At 50.3% G+C, this 9822-nt stretch overlaps 1 long non-coding RNA gene across 1 annotated transcript; it reads right to left on the bottom strand.

Annotated features, from left to right (window-relative positions):
• Positions 1-1099: 1099 nt before the first annotated feature.
• On the bottom strand, positions 1100-9326 carry LOC309612578. Its single transcript, XR_014235288.1, has 2 exons — positions 2606-9326; positions 1100-2314 (listed from the first exon to the last, which is right to left on the bottom strand). It is a non-coding gene; the product is annotated as an uncharacterized lncRNA (long non-coding RNA).
• Positions 9327-9822: the final 496 nt, after the last annotated feature.

Below are 9822 nucleotides of genomic sequence, written 5' to 3'. Positions count from 1 at the left end.
AGAAGGAAAAAGGAGAGAGGGAAAGGTTCAAGCTGGATGCTTCTCTCTCCCCGACCCCAGTCACGGGGCTCACAGTATGGCTGTAACAAAACTCAGAGGAAAGGGGCATGTGCAGTGGGGACATTTCAGCAGAGACAGATGCAAGACATGCCACAAATGTACGCTGAACGAATGAGAGGGAGTCTCTCGAGTTGTGGCTGACTGATGACATGTGGGAAGGATTCCAATGTGACAAACGCATCCAGCGCTTAAGACTCCGTGCTCTCACTGCCGAGGGCCTGGGTTCAATCCCTGGTCGGGAAACGAAAAGTGCACAGGCTGTGCAGTGTGGCCAAAAAAAAAAAAAAAATAGAGAGAGAAGAGAGTGGGGCGTTAAGTAGGTTTGGTGCTGAGTGGTGGGGGGTGATGGGAAAGTTGAGTTCAGATCCCCTGAGCTTGACACTCTTGTCGTAGGCAGGTCAGTCGAGCTTCTGGAGGCGCGGAAGATGCACACGACGCTCCCCTCTGGGGGAGCTGACAGACAAGGGCGGGTTCTCTAGGACCCACATCTGAGACAGTCTCCTGGGCTGCAGAGATGAAGACCCTTCAGAGACGACAGTCACTCACCGTGTGGAGGGAGAGAATCGGGTCCCACGGTTTTCTCCAATCCTGCCCCAGGCAACTTGTCCCAAGCTCCTTCAGAGGAGAGACTTTTGAGCAGAGTTGGTTTGCTTCGGGGCCCCCACAAGAGCTCCACTCATTGAAGTCATCTGCACTTCGGCTGGAAGCTGAGCTAATAGTTGGGAAAGCCGTGGTTTCAAGGCCAATTCGGAGGTGAGAGGATGACCACAAGGACGAAGTCCAAGGAGCATACTGGAGGAAAGAGCGAGACGAGTTCTAGAACCATAAAGGAGAGTGTGTGAGCCCCTGGGCCCCAGGAGAGGAAGGAGAGAGTCTTAGGGGCTTAAACCCCAGTGACTTTCCAGGATGGAAAGACAGGGTCAAAGGTCACCAGGAGTGTGCTGGAAGGCCTGGGTAGTCCCCAAGGGCAAGGTAACTCAGAGGGAAAAGTGAACCTATACCCTTGCAGGGACGGTCCAGGAGGAGCTTTGTCCTGTACTAAAAGGGTCCAGTTTAACTCAGAAAACATGTCCAGGGCTGAATTGATATCCTGAAAGAGAAAAGACCATCTTTCTCCCTCAGAGACTTACACAATGGCACATCAAGAAGCGGCCTGACCCACCTTTTTGTCACCTGATTCAGGTGACAGTAATGTGGAGGGCAGGACAGGGGGCGGCCGCTCCCCTAGTCTGGAAGTTCTTGGGCAGCCTGCTCAGAGAGCCTGCACGAGCCCCGGGCCCAGCCCCTCCCTGGCCCCGGCTACTCACCGGGGCCCTGCCGATGCAGAGGAAGCCATAAAGAAACCGCGGCTGGTAGTTCCTGCTGGTGGTAATGGATATACCTGGAGGGTGAAAGGGAGTCATTAACCGAGACCCATGACAAATTTCTGCATGTTATTATTTTATATTTGTATTTAAAAGTCATCATCCTGGGCTGTGACACAGGGGTATGTTCAATATAGAATTTCTGCTTTGCCTGGAAAACTAGCTTTTGGCTGTGAAAGCGGCACATTGTCAATTGCCTGTACTTTGGCCTTCACACTGCATTTCCTTCCCTGCTGTGAGGCAGTAACCTGGCACATACCTCCTCTCCGCCCGCTCCAGGCTCCTCAGAAACGCTCCTGTCCCTCTACCAGAGCTGTGACCATTTTATTGAGGGTGAGCCCTGGCACTCAAGCCCCTCTGCTTTCCGGGCCAGCCAGAGGCCCCACCGGCAGAATGAGGCCCCCAAACTTCCTGGAAAGAGAACAAAAGGGAGTTCTGATTTGTTGAGGATCTTAGAACCTCTGTGGCCCAAATAAATGCTTGTTGTCACAGTGACAAGCTTCAGCTGGGACCCTCTGGGCATGAGGTAGACAGAGTCCATAGGTGTGGCCTCTAGCCTTTAAGCTGACACTTAAAGCAATTAAGCTAGCACACGGTAGCAATTAAGGTCATGGTTTTTGGAGTTAGGTTTTGGTTCAAATCCCTGCTGCATCACTTACTAGCTGTGTGTCTTCGGGCAATTGGTTTAACCCCACCGAGCCTCAGTTCCCTCATTGGCAAAATGTGAAGATATTAATATTAATAGTAATAATAATGATTAAAAAAACAACTTCAGAGGGTTGCAGTGAGGGTTAAAGGAGAAAACACAGGCAAAATGCTTCTATTAGTGACTACTACCTTGTATTTATTTGAAAAGCGTCAGTTTTATTGGTGCTATGTTTGCGCTCTGCCTGATTTTTTTTTTTTTAAACATCTTTATTGAAGTATAATTGCCTTACAATGGTGTGTTAGCTTCTGCTTTATAACAAAGTGAATCAGTTATACATATACAATATGTTCCCATATCTCTTCCCTCTTGCATCTCCCTCCCTCCCACTCTCCCCATCCCACCCCTCTAGGTGGTCACAAAGCACCGAGCTGATCTCCCTGTGCTATGTGGCTGCTTCCCACTAGCTATCTATTTTACAATTGGTAGTGTATATATGTCCATGACACTGAGATGTGACAGGGTAAGAGAGTGCCTGATTTTTAAAGTCTGGTGTAGGCAGTGTATCAAGGCAGGAAAAGCTCACTGCATCCTTTAAATAGCATCTGGGAAGAATCTGTCACATTTTGGAGATGCCAGCCAAAGAACATCTTATTTCCAGCCAAGCACCTTGTTTGTCCAGCTACAGGGTGTCGCATGTTTATCTGAGACAAAGTCACCCCAGCCCCATTTTTCATATTTACTTCTCAAGAAGTACAGCCAGAAGAGGAAATTAAGTTGTGGCTTGGTTGCAGCCCAAGATGCAGACATTTTCCTTTTTGATAGGTGCATCTGCCCTTCCAGAGGCCCAGCGAAACATTCAGAAACTGAGAATCACTTACGGTCATTGGAGGAATTGATATCCTTTGAAAGAGGGCTGGGAATAATGCAAATGTCACGTGATATCTGCTATGCACAGAATAGAAGGAACAAACTAATTAACTGATGGAATGTGGGGCATCTAGGGGAACCGCAGGGGCTCTGAAAGGCCAAAAGAGAAAAGCAGCAAAGCAGGCCCCAGGTGGACCGGACTCAGATGCTGGTGCTAAGTCTGGGCAGAACTAAAGCCAGTCTAGTGGTTTTGACTGGCACTGGGGCAATCTCCCAAATTCTCAGGATCCTTATTTTCTTTCTAGGATGGGCACATCCCTCTTTGAACTGGTAAGTTCCTACATCAGAGCCCAAACATCAAGCCCCGGTTCTGCCCTTTCTGGAATCTCGAGTTTCCCCTCACTTGTGGCTTTGCTTTCCTGCTGCTTTCTGTGGCAAGTGTGTCTGGATCTGCCTCTTCTGCTGACTTGCCAGCTCAGGCTGAGGACACCAAGTCATGCCCAGATTTGAATCTCTGCAGCAGGAGTAGGTTTTTAGTGGGTGCCTAGTGCACCAAGGGAAGGATCTTGGGAAAGTGTACAGTCATCGATTAGCAATGTCTGCTGTGGACAAGGGCACACACAGCATAGGCTAATCAGGGACTAGTGCACAGTACGTGATTTAGAAATGTTTGTACAGCTAGTAGCCAAATGAGGAATGAATAGAACGGACAGGGCAAGTGTCTTCCTAAAGCTCGTAGGCAATTTGTTGTTGAGTGTGGACTAGAAAGCTGTCTTTTGATTGGCAGCTCTGAATTCTTCTTCTGTGGCTCATTTGCTCTTGCCTGTGGCTCAGAGCTTGGGGGCTGTGAGAAATCACCAGCAAAAGTGGGAGAGAGAATCTGGTAAAGGCCAAAGCACTCTCTCCAGCTCCTGTTTGTTCTGGTCAGAAACGGATACATCTTGAGTCAGCCTAGGGAAGAGACCTCAGCTGAAAAGAGATAGACCGGACCAGGGGATACCTGGCTTCTGTATCACTCAAACAGAATTTGATGCAAGTTTCAGCTGGGGATTGCTAATCGCATGTATTCTCCATCTAGAAATCATTTGTTAATCAATGAGTGCACTTTTTTTTTTTTTTGTATGTTGAATCACATCTGGAAATGATCTATCCCCATAAATTGATGTTCAGGAAGATGATTAAAAAATCCTGATTGTGCTCAAATGAGTATGGAAATGTTTAATAAGGAGCTGGGGTCTGGGATCACTGTGAGGCACATTCTTGAATCCTCATGGCCTGGATTTCTCTCAAGGCAAAGGGACCAAAGGGAGGGTTAGGGAGGTGCTGCTTTAGTTTGTTTGCCCATCTAGGGTGGGTGAGCGCTCCTCTGCTGCCCTGCTCGCCCTTCACCCTTCTGGAGCCCAAGTTCCCATTGCTGGATTCTCAAACACATCACCAGCCTTGTAGCCCGGGGCAGAGGGAAGGCCAGGAAGAGTGTGGGGTTGTCACAGTGCTGGCATCTCACAGAGAGACCATGAGAATTCTGGGACAAGGGGATTACCATCCATTTTCACTCTCAAAGAGGCAGTGGTGATCAAAAGTCTTTTTGAGCCTAAAATCCCATATGACTCTCTCAAGCATTAGAATGAGCTGCCTCAGGGCTGGCTGGCCAGCCGTCTGCCTGGTAGAAGCCTGCACTGAGTGAGCTGGACCACGTCCACCAGTGCCCCTTCCTAAGCAGCACGATGCCCGCGTGCAGCTTGGGTGGCTGCCCTGGGGACTCTGCTGCACGCAGTGACTCAGGAACCTGCCGTGCGCCCCGGAGTTGGGAGAGAGGGCCCTGAGTGGACCCTGCAACCTCACATCTCCCTGCATCTTCTGTGTGAGTCTGAGATCCCGACTGCTTGCTTGGTTCCCAGGGCCGAGGAGAAGGGTTCTGACCTCACCTGTCAGCCAGCACAGTAGCCTCAGCAATTAGCCCCTAATTGGGCTCCAGCTGCCTCAGCATCTTCTTCCAGGGAGGCGGTTCCCCAGGCCCCTCTGACATTTTCTGCCTTTTGGCCTCCCTCTGAAGAAACTAAGGAAACTGAAGACTAGAAGGAGTTTCCCAAGATTTCATGGGCAGCTGGGGGCAGAACTAGGACTGGAAATAGAACTCCTGCCCACTTCCCAGTTCCATTATTTTCTGACACCCTTCTATTTGCCAGACAGGCATTTTTCTTAAGCTCCCCAGACATCTGATAAATTTGGTGGTGCCGTGACTTTTTCATCCTCCCGAAAGTTATTGCCCAGACACTGAAAGGCATAATTGAATAAAAAGCTAGAAGCTGGCAGAACCTGATATATAGAGAGCCAAGGCCACAGAAACAGCCAGAGCCTACAGCCTCAGAAGAGAAAGGAAGCCATGCTCACGGCTCTTAGGAAATTGTGGAGCCCGGGGCCCTCAGCCCAGGTTTGCCTTTCGTCCTGCAGATTTCCTATGGGTCCACGTTCTTACTGGCCCCATGATGCCTGTCTTCATGGCTAAGGCTTTCTTTGTGTGGCACGAACATAACATGGTGAGAGGCTTAAGAGACAAACAGACAAAACCCAAACCAAGCCAAACCGTAACAACGTGGCTCTTGTCACTCATTAGAGAACAGGAGCCAATGACCTCCTTGTTCTGGGCATTGAGATCACAGTACAAAGTTCAGGCCTCGATCTAGCTGTCACTTCAATGGGCACACACGTTTTGCAAACTCTTGATGTTACTGAGTGGGCTGAAGTTTTTTATATGGGTTTTCTGGGGTTGGAAGGTCAGCTAGGGAATGGGAAATATTATTACCAAGGTGAGTCAAAGCAACATTTTGTTCTTGTCTTTTCTATCCTTGTTCTGCTCGGGAAGCTTGCAGTGAGGCTTCCTCCTGCTGGTCGTGCCTGAGGCGCTCTCGTGCAAAGTTGGGTGGCAAGGCCAAGGTAGAAGACCCCCACTCTGGGGAGGACTTGGGGGGTCTGAGAGTAGTTCCAGGTCTGGTCCACTCTCGTCCTGCATCCAGTGAGGAATATGCACAGTCAGCTTAACACCCATGGCCTGGGCAACTCTCTGTAAATCCTGACCCTGGGCTGAGCATTTTTGGCACATTTTGAGGTTTAAGTTAATTTTGAAAGTTGGTTTGGAGTCAACAGTGGGACTTACCCTGAACCTCGAGGCTGTGTATAAAATATCAGTCTCCTTGGGTGAGGGACAGCCGGTGTGCTGATGTGACCTCCTCTGTCCGGAGGGGCACAGGTACACGGGGAGGATGGAGGCGAGCAGTGGGGATGATTCACGTCAACTCCTTGGAGGCAGGAGCTGTGCAGAAAACTGGCTCCCTGCCCTGACCCCTTCAGCTGATGTTGACCTGGAGCAAGATGGCACAAGAGGTGATGGTGGTGGGGGAGGACACATGGGCATCCAGGAAAGGGTTTGAAACAGAGACCTTGCCTTCGTTGAGCTGATTCTGCGGAGGCAAACACAAGCAGTGTGTTTAGGGGGTCATTACTCTGTGTCTGGTCTTGTGCTGGTGGTAGAGATGCTATGGGTGTGCTCCTTGCATGCAGGGAGGGGTGCAGGGCTCTTCCAGGCTATAGGTTGGGGGGTGGTCCCAATGGAGAGTGGCTTGGTCCAGTGGCAGCAGCTCTGGTGAGCGACTCCTCAAGCACAGAAATTTGGCTGAAAGTCCCTCCAAACAGTCCTGTTGGTCTTGGCAGTCAGGCTGTGTGCGTTCTATTCATCAGTGTCACCTCTGAAATTCCCAGGGGCCCCTCTACGTGGAGTGAAGCAGAGACAGCACGTGTGCAGCTGGAAGTGCGTTTCCGCAGCAGTCAGGGCCCCAGGCAGCCCTTGGATGGAGTTCTTGAGGCAGGAGGGGGTTTATTTCTGGGACATCTTACTCAAATGAGAGATACTCCCTGGAGAAACGCCAGCCTGGGGCCGGTGCTGGGAGGGAGCGCTTTCTCCAGCAGAGAAGACTGCCTGCTCGGACACTCCAGGCCTTTCCTTGGAGGCTCAGCTGCACTCCTGGCCGTGAGACATTAGACGTCTCTGGGAGTTACCCTGATAAAAGCCTGAGATGGGAGGTTCTGAGACCCAAACACCTCATAGAACAGAAAGGGAGTTTGTAGCCCCAATAGAGTCAGAGGCCAACAAATGACATGTTACTGCAGGATAGGGGACAGCTTTGCAGGCAGAGCTACTCAGGCAGAATGGAGAGATTTGCGTTTGTTTGCTCTCTCCTAGAAAAGCAGCAGGCACACAGCAGGTGCTTAGTAACTGATGAATGAAAGAGCACAGCCCATCTCCACTTCTGGGCCTGTCTCCCCACCCTGTGATACTGGCTGGAGTAGGAGGCAGGGAGGTGAGGGGTTCTGGACTTGTGCTCAGGCAGAGGGTGTGGGCTGACCTGCCCAGGAGCTCATTTGAGAGAAAAGTGCTGTGACGTACTCTGGGGATTTCTACAACTGCTCCAGGAACTGCACCCCATGGGGAGTAACAGGCCAAGCGAGGAACTCCCCTGCCCCTGCCCCGCGGCCGGTGCCCAGCTGGGGCCCTCCCAGAGCTGGCTGAACCAACGCCTCTTCACCTACTTTGCGATAAGAGTCTGAACGTGTGGACTTACCGGGAGCTCGGCGGCTGTGGACAATCAGGCAATCAAACCTGCCTGCCTGTAATTGGGCTATTTCTCTCCTAGTTGAGCTGATGTCTAACAAGCAGAACACCGGTGGGTGCCCGGGACGCCAGGCTGGGTTGACAGAGACCTTGCTCTCAGCCCCCTTTCTCAAGGACCAGCCATCTGACCATGGCTGTGGAGCCCCTCTCTGCTTCCAGGTACCAGATGGCATAGCCCTGGCTTTCAAGGGAGCAGCTGAATGTACCGTGGAACAGGAAAGGGAGAATTTCAGAAGCAGAGGTGGGCAGTGGACCTGGGATGGTGCGTCTCTAGCAGCTACGGGGAGGCACCAAGAGGAAGGATGCACCGGGGGGTATGTAAGTGCAGGGTGCATCTGTTCATTTGTGTGTGTATGGGTACGTGTGTACGGGTACGTGTGTACGTTCATGCAGATGTGTGTAGCCACGTGTGTGTGTGCCTGCTGTCTATATACAGGTGTTAAAAGATAAATTGAGGCATACTAAACATTTTAAGAGTTTATGGGAGCAAAATCGATTTGAACTGGGCAGTGCAAGAGGAGCTGGGGGCAAGACTTTTGTGGAGAAGGGGCAGAAGCAAAGCGAGGACATTATTTGATTGGCTACAGCTGAAGGGGTTGCCTTATTTGGGAGAGCCTAGTTGGCTGCTTGTGACTGGTGGTTCTTAGGTTTCAATTTTGGTTTGCTTACATAGGCTACTAAGGCATTAGAACCACCTCAGTATGTTTAACTTTTAACAGGTATTTCTGCGTTCCTGTGTCCCACGTGCACAAATGCATACGGCCCTGGTCGATGTTAACATGTGTGCTTACATGCCTGTGTATGTGCTTAGGTTACTGTCTCCAAGGGCCCACACTCAGACTAGCACAGGCACTGACCAATCAGAATGACACTGTCAGTAACAGGGCGGTGGCTGGAGTGGGGGTAGGGTGGCCCAGCGGGTCCCGTAGGAGGGGCTAGGGTGACGGGGGCAGGGCAGGAGGCAGGCATGTGCAGAGGTACTGACTGCTTCAGATATATTTCAGTATTTTAATAGCTGGTATGGCCTTCCTAGTGCATCAGTTCTGCTGTCACCAAAAATAAACTTGGGTGAGTAATTAGGAAAATATATTTCAGCTGTGTTAGGTTTTCAACAAAGGGAGCCATAGGATCAGATTTACATGTTAGAAAGGGTACTCTGTTAATCCTCCTGTAACACTGGGATGACCATACCCACCTTTATGTAAGGATGAGGTAAAGATGAAACGAGATAAACCCATACAGTGTGCATGGGCGGGAAAGTTGTTAAAATTATTGGTGTTATCATTTGTATTATACAAATGGCACAGTATATGCTTCCAGGTATGGTTTTGGAGATCACACAGATCTGAATTTTAAGCCCAGTTTTCTGTGTATAAGTTGTAAAGTTGAAGCTACTCAACCTCGGTTTCCCTGTCTGTAAAATAAAGACCACAGTGTGCTGCAGTGGGTTTGCTGCAATACTGTGAACACTGTCTCACACATAGGAAGTAATCTGTAGATGAGTCCATTAATATTATTTCTGATGATGATGATGGTAAAAGAAGAGACACAGTCTATCAGAACCTGAAGGCCTTTAGAAATTACCTGGTTCTGCTGTGGTCTGGAGAAATGTGACATGGGACTGACCTCCTGAGGGGCCCACTGAGGCATGAGAAGGCCAATGGGCCTTCAGCTGGGATGGCTTTCTTCACTTTGCTGAGTCCTGGGACTTAGTGACCTTGTGACCTTGGGACTTTGCGAGACGTTGGTGCCACGCACGTCTTTCATCACTTTTGATCAGCTTGTCAGTTGTTGCTCATCGCTGATAACTCGGTCCCATTCTTCGTATGTGTGTTGTGTCAGCAGCCTCCCTGGAACCTGGGGTTCTAGTAACTTTGGAGCAAGGGGAGCAGCGGGGAGGGCATCGTGGAGCCTCTTCTCTGCTGGACACAGCAGTAGCCTGGCTGGCTTACCCAGGTCAGGGCTGCCCTGGCCCCATCACCTGAGAAACATCCTCTCCGTGTTGTGAGGTCTGTGTAGATGCTGCCTTTAAGTTAGAGGCAGAAACTCAGTCAAGACAAAGCCTCCTAGTTCTCCAGGTACCGAGGTTACAGGAACTTATTGCTCCTTTTGGGGCTGGTGAAGGAGGTGGAGGCTGAGGGCCCACAAGGTGTTCAGTTGGGTCTCAGGGAAAAGTGGGGTTCAGAAGTCAGATCATCAGATACTAAAGACAGCAA

This window comes from Balaenoptera borealis, assembly GCF_965194805.1.
Source record: "Balaenoptera borealis genome assembly, chromosome: 15".
Lineage (NCBI taxonomy): Eukaryota > Metazoa > Chordata > Mammalia > Artiodactyla > Balaenopteridae > Balaenoptera > Balaenoptera borealis.
Note: the sequence above shows the minus strand (reverse complement) of the source record. Positions and strands in the feature narration are given on the sequence as shown.